This window comes from Hyla sarda, chromosome 2 (genome assembly GCF_029499605.1).
Source record: "Hyla sarda isolate aHylSar1 chromosome 2, aHylSar1.hap1, whole genome shotgun sequence".
Taxonomy (NCBI): Eukaryota; Metazoa; Chordata; class Amphibia; order Anura; family Hylidae; genus Hyla; species Hyla sarda.
The window spans coordinates 387,732,495-387,743,663 of record NC_079190.1 but is presented as its reverse complement, the minus strand read 5'-3'; positions in this window follow the sequence as shown (position 1 = coordinate 387,743,663).

The window sequence follows — 11,169 nt, the reverse complement described above, 5'->3', positions numbered from 1 at the left end:
ATAATATAATAAGCAAAGTTAATATTTAAACAAGTAAAATAATAAATTAATAACAAATATATATAAAAAGTGCATAAAATACTATCAGTATTTGAATAAAGAGAGCATGACCTAACACAACTGATGACAGTCCCCCTGACTTACTACAGGGAATGGATCTTGGTATCCTCCATCTATCATCAGTTTAGTCTTTGTATATTTTCAGCACACAGAAAAAGTCCACAGACATGCGTGGTGTCATAAAGTATCCGACGCAGCCGTAGTCATCTCAATATGCACAGCAGAACCTAAGTGTCATGTCGTGCGCAATGATAACCCGGAAGAGGGAGGAACAACATACTGACCAACATTCCAGAGGGTGCGCAGCCGCAGATGTCGGCGAAAACACATGGCACTGGCTAAGTTCACTGACATGAGCGGCGCCAGGAATTCACGCAATGTTTACAATGACGTATACATTACATGACATGAGCGCGGATAGGCTCAATACAAACACACCTATGACATGCAGTCATGTGGACCTAAGCGGATTGGCTGCAAGGAGTGGAGCTGTGCCATATATTGTTACAATTGGACAGCCCTGATGCGCACGATGATGCTGTGATTGGAAATGTCACAAACAGAACATATTTAAGCCTGACGGTCCAGTCTCACCAGCCATTTGCCTCATTCCCTTGAGAAAGTCAGCGTTGCTGACGTAACATCGGGGGGCTAACTGAGACTATTTTAAAGGGGTATTCCAGGCAAAAACTTTTTTATATATATATATATCAACTGGCTCCGGAAAGTTAAACAGATTTGTAAATTACTTCTATTAAAAAATCTTAATCCTTCCAATAGTTATTAGCTTCTGAAGTTTTCTGTCTAACTGCTCAATGATGATGTCAAGTCCCGGGAGCTGTGCATGATGGGAGAATATCCCCATAGGAACTGCACAGCTCCTGGGACGTGACATCATCATTGAGCAGTTAGACAGAAAATAACAACTCAACTTCAGAAGCTAATAACTATTGGAAGGATTAAGATTTTTTAATAGAAGTAATTTACAAATCTGTTTAACTTTCCGGAGCCAGTTGATGGGGAACACTGGAACAAGTTGTCTCGTGTGACTGAGCGCACTTCGTCTAGCCAGAATGACGTCTGCCGGCGCCATCTTTCTATTCATAGGGGCGGGTCCGGTTGGTCGCCTACAAACCTGGCCAACAACCAAATCATGTGACTGTGTATACCGTCCCATGACTGTCATGTGACAATAACACAGGAGAAACCAGGAAGACAAGAACAAAAACTGACAGTTACAATAAAGTGGGTGAAAACTTGAACAAACATAAACAAATAAATCACAAAAATTAACCAAACTCATTCCGGTCATTCAGACCGGCGTTACCAGTACCGTTTAGCCGGACTATCCAGCGGGCTTCTCGCTGGAGGAGGAGTTTACCTCGGTCACCTCCATTTCTCAGGGGTGGAATTCTCTCTAGACCTAAAAACTTTAGACTGCTATGGCTGCCATCATGTGCTTGGTTCATGTGGGCAATAAGACTATTTTAATATCAGACCAATGTCCATATAATACCAGTACTAAACACATCCAGAGCAACTGAACCAGCTGGTTAACACAATCAAGTGTAACCTAAGGATGTGTTACATATAATAAGGAACTCAGTCTGTCATTTTTAAACTACTACATGTTTAATAAGATATCCATTGGATTTTAACTTATGAATCTAATAAAGTAATAATTTAAGGGGGGGATTTCTAGTTTAGGGCGTACCCCTTGGGGGTTGACCCCTAAAGGTTGTTGATTATCTCACCAAAGGACAACACTATTGAAAGAAAAAAGATATGCATGGAATCCTGATAACTAGCCCTATCTAGCTATGGGCTTACTTACACCCATTAAATAACCATTGTAAGCAAGAAAATGAGTTCAGCTACAGAAACGTGCACCTGTATACTTATTACATTTATAATAGTTGTGTAATCGGCGGTTGATTGCTCCAGCCTGTAACTCAGGCATGGAGCAATCAATCAGAGACAGGACGCCGACGGAAGAAGGTAGGGACCTTCTTCTCTCCGGGTAGCGGATCGGGGCATCACGATTTTATCACGATGACCCCGCTCAGCCCGACTGAGCAGCCGGGAAGCTTTGAGCGCGGCATCGGAAGGGTTAATAGCGCGTGGTCGAACGATCGCGGCCGCGCACTATGAGCCGCGGGTCCCGGCTGTGAATAGGCGCCGGGACTAGAGATGAGTGAACTTACAGTAAATTCGATTCGTCACGAACTTCTCGGCTCAGCAGTTGATTCATAGATATGAAATCTCGCGGGACTATGGTCCATAAATTGTGGTGGTGGGTTAGTCACTTGAGGCTTGAGAAAGGGATAGATCCTGAAACTTCGCCAATCAAGCTCACCTGCTGGTGAGCCTCCAGACGCTGTTCTCAGAGTAAAGCGAGGTGCGCAGCTACTGCATATACTCGAGTATAAGCCGACCCGAATATAAGCCGAGGCCCCTAATTTTACCCCAAAAACCCAGGAAAAGTTATTGACTCGACTATAAGCCTAGGGTGGGAAATACATCATCCCCCCTGTCATCATCCAGACCCCCGTCATTATCCCCCCCCCCTTCATCATCACCGTCTGTCAATCTATTCCTCTGTGGTCTTCAACCTGCGGACCTCCAGATGTTGCAAAACTACAACTCGCAGCATGCTGGGTGTTGCAGTTTTGAAACCTCTGGAGGTCCGCAGGTTGAAGACCACTTCGGCCTTCATCATCATCCAGTCCCCCCCCCCCGTCCCTTTTGTTTTGTACTCACCTCCCCTCGGCGGGAAGTTAGGGTGAGCTGGTCCGGGCCATCTATGCTGCAGGGACCGTCTGGTGGGAATGGTTAGTCGTTGCGGGCTGTCCATTTTCACCAGGGGGGGGCCTCTTCTCCGCGCTTCGGGCCTGACCTAGTGACGTTGCCTTGACAACGATGCACAGGGACGTTGCGCATGAACGTCCCTGTGCGTCATCGTCAAGGCAACGTCACTACTCCGGGGCCGGGCCCGAAGCGCGGAGAAGAGGCCCCCCCCGGTGAAAATGGACAGCCCGCAATGACTAACCATCCCCACTGGACGGTCCCTGCAGCATAAATGGCCCGGACCAGCTCACCCTAACTTCCTGCCGAGAGGAGGTGAGTAGAAAACTAAAGCGGGTGTCTGGATAATGACAAAGGCCGCAGTGGTCTTCAACCTGCGGACCTCCAGAGGTTTCAAAACTACAACACCCAGCATGCCCGGACAGCCGGACAGGTGCACTACGTTACACCCATACCCTTGTGCAGATTGAGTGGTAAATTTTTGTCGATACTTGCATCCTTTCTTGGTGAAAAATTCCCAAATTTGATGAAAAATTTGAAAATTTAGCATTTTTCTAACTTTGAAGCTCTCTGCTTGTAAGGAAAATAGATTCACATATACAATATGTCTACTTTATGTTTGCATCATGAAGTTGACATGTTTTTACTTTTGGAAGACATATATATATATATATATATATATATATATATATATATGCAGATAAGGTCAGGCTGCTCACCACTCTCGCGTTTGCTGCACTGTCTCGTGCTACGGACACCGGTACCGCTCCCGGCTTAGTAGAAATCACACAGGAAAGAAAACGTCCGGCACTCGGGAAGATGCAGATAAAACTTGTCAATGGCTTTATTCACACGCTTAGGCAGGACACAATCTGACGCGTTTCGCACACTCAGGTGCTTAGTCGTAGATAGACATACACTCAATAATGCGGGTTAAAATACACATGAGTTTGGTCACATGACCACATGAATCTTAATTAAAAACAGTTGGTTACAAAACATGGCATTGGGAATCATGATCACATTTGATCGTTCGGAGAGAGTTCACACAAGGATGCAGGCAATGCGGCTTTAAATTTCAAATTTTGAGTAACATTTAAATTTCAATCTCGAATGGTCTAAAAACTAGTTTATCAATACTACCGATATTCATATTAATTTGGAGGTACATATTTACCGAAATAAACAATTTGAACTATACTTGCACATCAAGATCCGAAATATTTATGTATAGATCAATAACCGCATAATGTGCATCTCACCGTGTGAACATCCCCCTATAATTTGCAACAATTCAAAATTTATTATATGTGCACAAGAAGACGAAGAGTGCATATTGGACCGGGAACTAAACATACGTGATTAATAATAAATTGTATACATCGACTATATTCTCTTATTCAATTTATGCACACGTTAACATTAAATCCAATCTTTTTTTTAACCCTTGCGGGAATCTTGTTCCCAAGAGGAACATCCAATGTGCCTCTCTATTGTATAATTTCTTTCTAAGATCGCCTCCCCTAGGTCCTAAGGTGACTTTTTCTACCCCCAATACTCGTAAATGGGTGGTGTCCCCTGAATGGGACTCCCTAAAGTGACGTGACAGCATAGACATGCTTGTCAAACTACTTTTAGCATCCGTAATATGTTTCCTAAACCTCACTTTTAATGAATTGCCCGAGCATCCTACATATTGCAAATTACAAGCAATACATGTTGCTACATATATAATGGATTTAGTGTTACAATTGATATACTGGTGTATATTGTATGTCCTATTTGTTGTGCAAGACGTTACAGTATTTGAATTTACCATGTGTGTACATGTGATGCATCTAGTATGACCGCATTTGCGATTACCTATATTCCTCAACCAGTCCCGGTCCTTTACACTTTCCTTTTGACTAGTAAATAGACTAGGTGAGACTCTGGTTCCAATAGTGGGGCCTCTCCTGGACACAATAGAAATACCTTCCGATAATATGTCTCTTAATATTGGATCTGTTTCTAATACCGGAATATATCTATTTATTATTTTCTTAATCTGTCCAAATTGAGTACTGTATGAAGTCACGAAAAATGGTGGTCTATCTTTACTCGGATTTATATTTTCATTTTTAATTGTGTTTTTGGCTAATTTGCCTCCAACCTTATATGAGTCCCTTCTATTTTGATGCCTACTGGAATATGATACTAGTTCCTCACGCCCCCGTCCCTCTATTCTTATTTCTGCTTTTTTTAGTATTTTTTCGCTATAACCCCTCTGCTCCAATCTAGTATGAAGTTCCTCTGCTGCAATTTTAAATTGTTTCTCACTAGAGCAGTTACGTTTTATTCTACATAATTCGCCATAGGGAATATTATCCAGGACATGTCGTGGATGGCAGGAGGAGGCCAATAAAGTAGAGTTAGAGGCTGTGTCTTTTCTATAGGGGCGAATTTCTATACCATCACTCCCACTAATCAGCGAAATGTCCAAAAAATTAATTGTATTTTTATCGAAATGTGAGGTGAACCCCAAATTTAAGTTGTTGTTCCCAATATACTTAACAAATTCCGAAAATAGTGTCTTCGTACCCCTCCAAATTATCAGTAAATCGTCTATGTAACGACTGATCCAGTGTATATTATCATAATATGGGTTTTTATCACTGAAAATAAAGAGCTGCTCCCAATGAAACATGTAGATATTTGCAAAAGACGGGGAATATTTGGCACCCATTGATGCTCCCCTGGTCTGCAGGTAGAAACCACCATCAAACACAAAGTAGTTGTGTTTAAGCAAAAACTCCGTGGCGATGGTGATAAATTCCTGCAGACCAGGGGAGTATGTGCTGAATTTTTCCATATGGACGGACAGGGCCTCTAGGCCCTTAGACCAGGGAATGCATGGATATAAGCCTATAACATCACAGGTTGCCCATGACAACTGCTCATCCCACACAATTTTTTCTAAGATATTGATCACATGCTTAGTATCTTGTGTGAACGTGGGGGTGATTTTAGTCAGGGGTTGGAGATGGTGATCCACCCACTCCCCAAGGCGCTCCCCCAGCGACCCAATGCCAGCAACTATTGGCCGAAGGGGAGGTGGAAATACACCTTTGTGCACCTTGGGGAGTGAGTGGAACACTGGGGTAACTGGATTCTCTACAAATAGATATTCTTCCAGTTTTTTATTGATCGCCCCCAGGGCTACACCCTCTTCCAATATTTTCTTAAGTTCCATTTGGTACGTTTTAGTAGGGTCATTTTTTAATTTACAGTAAGTTGATGTGTCTGATAACATATCCTCATTGAGTTGTTTATATAACCCTGAATCCAGAACAATAATATTTCCACCTTTATCGGCATTACGTATTACGATAGATTTATTCTCAGATAATTCCTTCAATGCTATACGTTCATTTTTATTTAGATTATCATAAGCATTATCACGAGACACCTGTTCATTAAGTTTCACTAGGTCCCGCTCGACCAACTCCTGGAATCTATCCAGCGCCTCCGAACGGGAGGCAACAGGATAGAAACCAGGGTTGGCCGAGCGGTAGTTATTATTCCGACTATCATCAACAACTGCATTTTCTTTCTGCAAGCAAGTGAGCTGTAATAATACATTTTGATCCTTGAAATTAGTAACATTAACATTTACTTCATTAACCTCACCATCGCTCGCCACTGATCCTTCCACAACTATACCTGAAGGTTCCCCCTCCTCATGACTCATAACCCCCTTGTGAAAATGTCTTTTGAGAGTGAGTCCTCTTGCCAATTTATTAACATCTAGTATGGTATTGAAAAGTTCAAACTTACTTGTCGGCACAAAATTCAGTCCTTTACCAAGTACAGTAATCTGGTCAGCAGATAAAATGCATGCAGATAAGTTCATTACCGGATTTATCTCGGAACCAGTAGCGAGCGCAGGGGGTATCTTCTTTCTTCTATGTTTGCGTCCAGCTCTCCTTGCTTTTGACCCTTTAGGCTGTCGGTCTGGCCCAGACGGTTTTTTGGAACAGCTCCAAGTTCTTTAGATGGTGCGGCAATCGATGTTGATTTCTTTTTCTGTTGTTGTACTGATGAGTATTGTGCACCTGTATTTTCCTCTTGGGAACTTTCAGGGTCTGAAAAGCTCACTTTCCTTGTAGATCGGGACCTTGGATGATTTCTGCGTTTGGATCTGGATCGTGGGGTGCGTAAAATAGAGCGCGGTGTGTCTGGATTGTCTCCTTTATTAAGATGCCACGAGAACACTTGATCTTTATTAGAGTCCAAAAAATCTCTTTGGAATTTACTTTTTTTAATATCCATTATAGAGTTTTCCACACTGTCTAGCTTCTCCAATGCTGCTTGTTCCACGCTGGCAAAATCCTTGTGCTCTTTGTACATAGCCAGCTGGGTCCTAAGGCCCTCCATTTCTTGCTGCATACTGGCTAATTCCAGGGATTCCTCCTCCACAATATATGTCAAAAGTTTAGCTGAGCAATCCAGCAATGCGGAGTCCCATTTGGTAATGAATCCCTGTGAGTATGTTTTTATGGGTCTTTTTTTCAATCTGAGACCCCTTGGAACAATGTTCTTTTCTAAATATGTAGTGAGAGTTTTGTTATCCCACCAGGTCTTCGTCTCTTTAATCATGAGATTCTCCAACTGTCTTGTAATAGCAAGCATGTCAGGGGGAACCACATTAACCGTGGGTGTTACAAAATCATTAAACACTGTTTGAGCTTTCGCATCTCTGCTCGGACCGTATTTGTCCATATTACTCACATCAACGGTTGCAGGTTCCCCCAGTCCTAGCCTTGGCGTTTCCAAATTAGATTCAGCCATGTTAATCCACGTGGTGGGAGCACTCCAATGCGGGAACTGTTAGATGCAGATAAGGTCAGGCTGCTCACCACTCTCGCGTTTGCTGCACTGTCTCGTGCTACGGACACCGGTACCGCTCCCGGCTTAGTAGAAATCACACAGGAAAGAAAACGTCCGGCACTCGGGAAGATGCAGATAAAACTTGTCAATGGCTTTATTCACACGCTTAGGCAGGACACAATCTGACGCGTTTCGCACACTCAGGTGCTTAGTCGTAGATAGACATACACTCAATAATGCGGGTTAAAATACACATGAGTTTGGTCACATGACCACATGAATCTTAATTAAAAACAGTTGGTTACAAAACATGGCATTGGGAATCATGATCACATTTGATCGTTCGGAGAGAGTTCACACAAGGATGCAGGCAATGCGGCTTTAAATTTCAAATTTTGAGTAACATTTAAATTTCAATCTCGAATGGTCTAAAAACTAGTTTATCAATACTACCGATATTCATATTAATTTGGAGGTACATATTTACCGAAATAAACAATTTGAACTATACTTGCACATCAAGATCCGAAATATTTATGTATAGATCAATAACCGCATAATGTGCATCTCACCGTGTGAACATCCCCCTATAATTTGCAACAATTCAAAATTTATTATATGTGCACAAGAAGACGAAGAGTGCATATTGGACCGTTAACCCTTACTGTAACGTCTTGCACAACAAATAGGACATACAATATACACCAGTATATCAATTGTAACACTAAATCCATTATATATGTAGCAACATGTATTGCTTGTAATTTGCAATATGTAGGATGCTCGGGCAATTCATTAAAAGTGAGGTTTAGGAAACATATTACGGATGCTAAAAGTAGTTTGACAAGCATGTCTATGCTGTCACGTCACTTTAGGGAGTCCCATTCAGGGGACACCACCCATTTACGAGTATTGGGGGTAGAAAAAGTCACCTTAGGACCTAGGGGAGGCGATCTTAGAAAGAAATTATACAATAGAGAGGCACATTGGATGTTCCTCTTGGGAACAAGATTCCCGCAAGGGTTAAACAAAAGATTGGATTTAATGTTAACGTGTGCATAAATTGAATAAGAGAATATAGTCGATGTATACAATTTATTATTAATCACGTATGTTTAGTTCCCGGTCCAATATGCACTCTTCGTCTTCTTGTGCACATATAATAAATTTTGAATTGTTGCAAATTATAGGGGGATGTTCACACGGTGAGATGCACATTATTCGGTTATTGATCTATACATAAATATTTCGGATCTTGATGTGCAAGTATAGTTCAAATTGTTTATTTCGGTAAATATGTACCTCCAAATTAATATGAATATCGGTAGTATTGATAAACTAGTTTTTAGACCATTCGAGATTGAAATTTAAATGTTACTCAAAATTTGAAATTTAAAGCCGCATTGCCTGCATCCTTGTGTGAACTCTCTCCGAACGATCAAATGTGATCATGATTCCCAATGCCATGTTTTGTAACCAACTGTTTTTAATTAAGATTCATGTGGTCATGTGACCAAACTCATGTGTATTTTAACCCGCATTATTGAGTGTATGTCTATCTACGACTAAGCACCTGAGTGTGCGAAACGCGTCAGATTGTGTCCTGCCTAAGCGTGTGAATAAAGCCATTGACAAGTTTTATCTGCATCTTCCCGAGTGCCGGACGTTTTCTTTCCTGTGTGATATATATATATATATATCAAAAAGTTTTTTCCTGAAATACCCTTTTAAGGCTGGAACTCCACTGAGGTTTTTTTTTGCAAAAACGCTGTCAAAAAAGCCAATTTTCCCGCACAGCGTTTTTTCAGTGAAAAAACGCCGCGTCCAGATGTTAGCTGCAAGTCAATGGTAAACTGCAAAATGCCAGATTCACTTGGCGTTTTTCAATTTGGCGTTTTTTAATCCTTTTGGCGTTTTTTCCGCAATTTCTGGCTCAGAGGCTGGATTTTGAAAACGCCCGACAAAACCTAGTTTCTAAGTCTATGGGAGAGCAAAAACGCCAAGAAAAACGCCATGTTGGTTTAAAATTTTGCGTTTTTGCAGGCATTTTTTATTAGTTTTTGGACTTTAGCGAACCAAAAAAATTATGGAGATACCTTTTTTATTAAAATTTCGTAGGGTACCATAAAAATTTTTTATAAAAAAGATACAGTAGTGATGGAAAAAATTGTACTTAACGAAATTTATCTTTTTTTATTATGAAATGTTTATTAATTTTTAAACAGAGATCAATTTATGTGAGCGGGTAAAGCGCTAAAAATGTAGCCGACAATAATAAAAATGTAGTGTGTGTGTGTTTTTCACTTTTTTTTTTTTTTTTTTTTTGTTAGGTAGTACTACTACTCCCAGCATGGAACACACTGTTCCATGATGGGAGTAGTAGTTACCTGTACTTATTGACAGATCGCCTGTTGCGATCCTCTTGTATAATGTATGGTCCCCTGCACTCACGTATATACACACATATTCATATTTCCCGCAGAGAGCTGTGATTGGTCAGATGGTTCCAGCCAATCACAGCTCTCTGTGAGAAATAGAAATATGTGTATATATACGGCGTGCAGGGGACCATAGGAGAGCGCCGGCCGCCGCATTCATACATTATACCGGAGCATCACAGCGGGTGTCAGGAGTGATACCCCCAGTGATCTTTCATTAACTACAAGTACTACTACTCCCAACATGGAGTACACTCTGCTTCATGCTGGGAGCTGTAGTACCTGCATTAATAGACAGATCGCAGCAGGTGTCAGAAGTTACACTCGCTGCGATATGTCTATTAATGCAGGTACTACAGCTCCCAGCATGGAGCAGAGTGTGCTCCATGTTGGGAGTAGTAGTGCCTGCTAAAGGACACATCACAGCGAGTGTCACTACTGACACCCGCTGTGACCGTCCTGTTTATAGCAGAGATGGAGCGGCTGTATACATCGCTCGCATCCCTGCTCTGCACTATACTCCGGGCCGGCCGCTCATCCATCTTTTCCTCAGAGCTGTGATTGGCTGCAACCATCCGGCCAATCACAGCTCTGGGCGGTAAATATGAACGGCCAGTGATGTGAATAGAGCAGAGATGTGAGCGCTGTATAGAGACACATCACTGCTATATTATGGACGATCACATCGGGTGTCAGACTGACACCTGGGGCGATATGTCTATAGTACAGGTACTACTACTCCCATCATGGCACAGTCTTGTTCCATGCTGGGAGTAGTAGTACTACATAAAAAATGTGGAAAAAAAAGAGAAAAAAAAGTTAAACACACACACTTTATAAAAAAAATGTATTAAAAGTTTGTTATAACATTTAGTTATAACATTTAGTTAAATACATTTTTACATTCCTACTGCATCCTATTTTTATTTTTTTTGGTACCAAACTATTTTGTAAAAAAATAAAAAAGTTAAACACACACACAACTATTTTGTAAAAA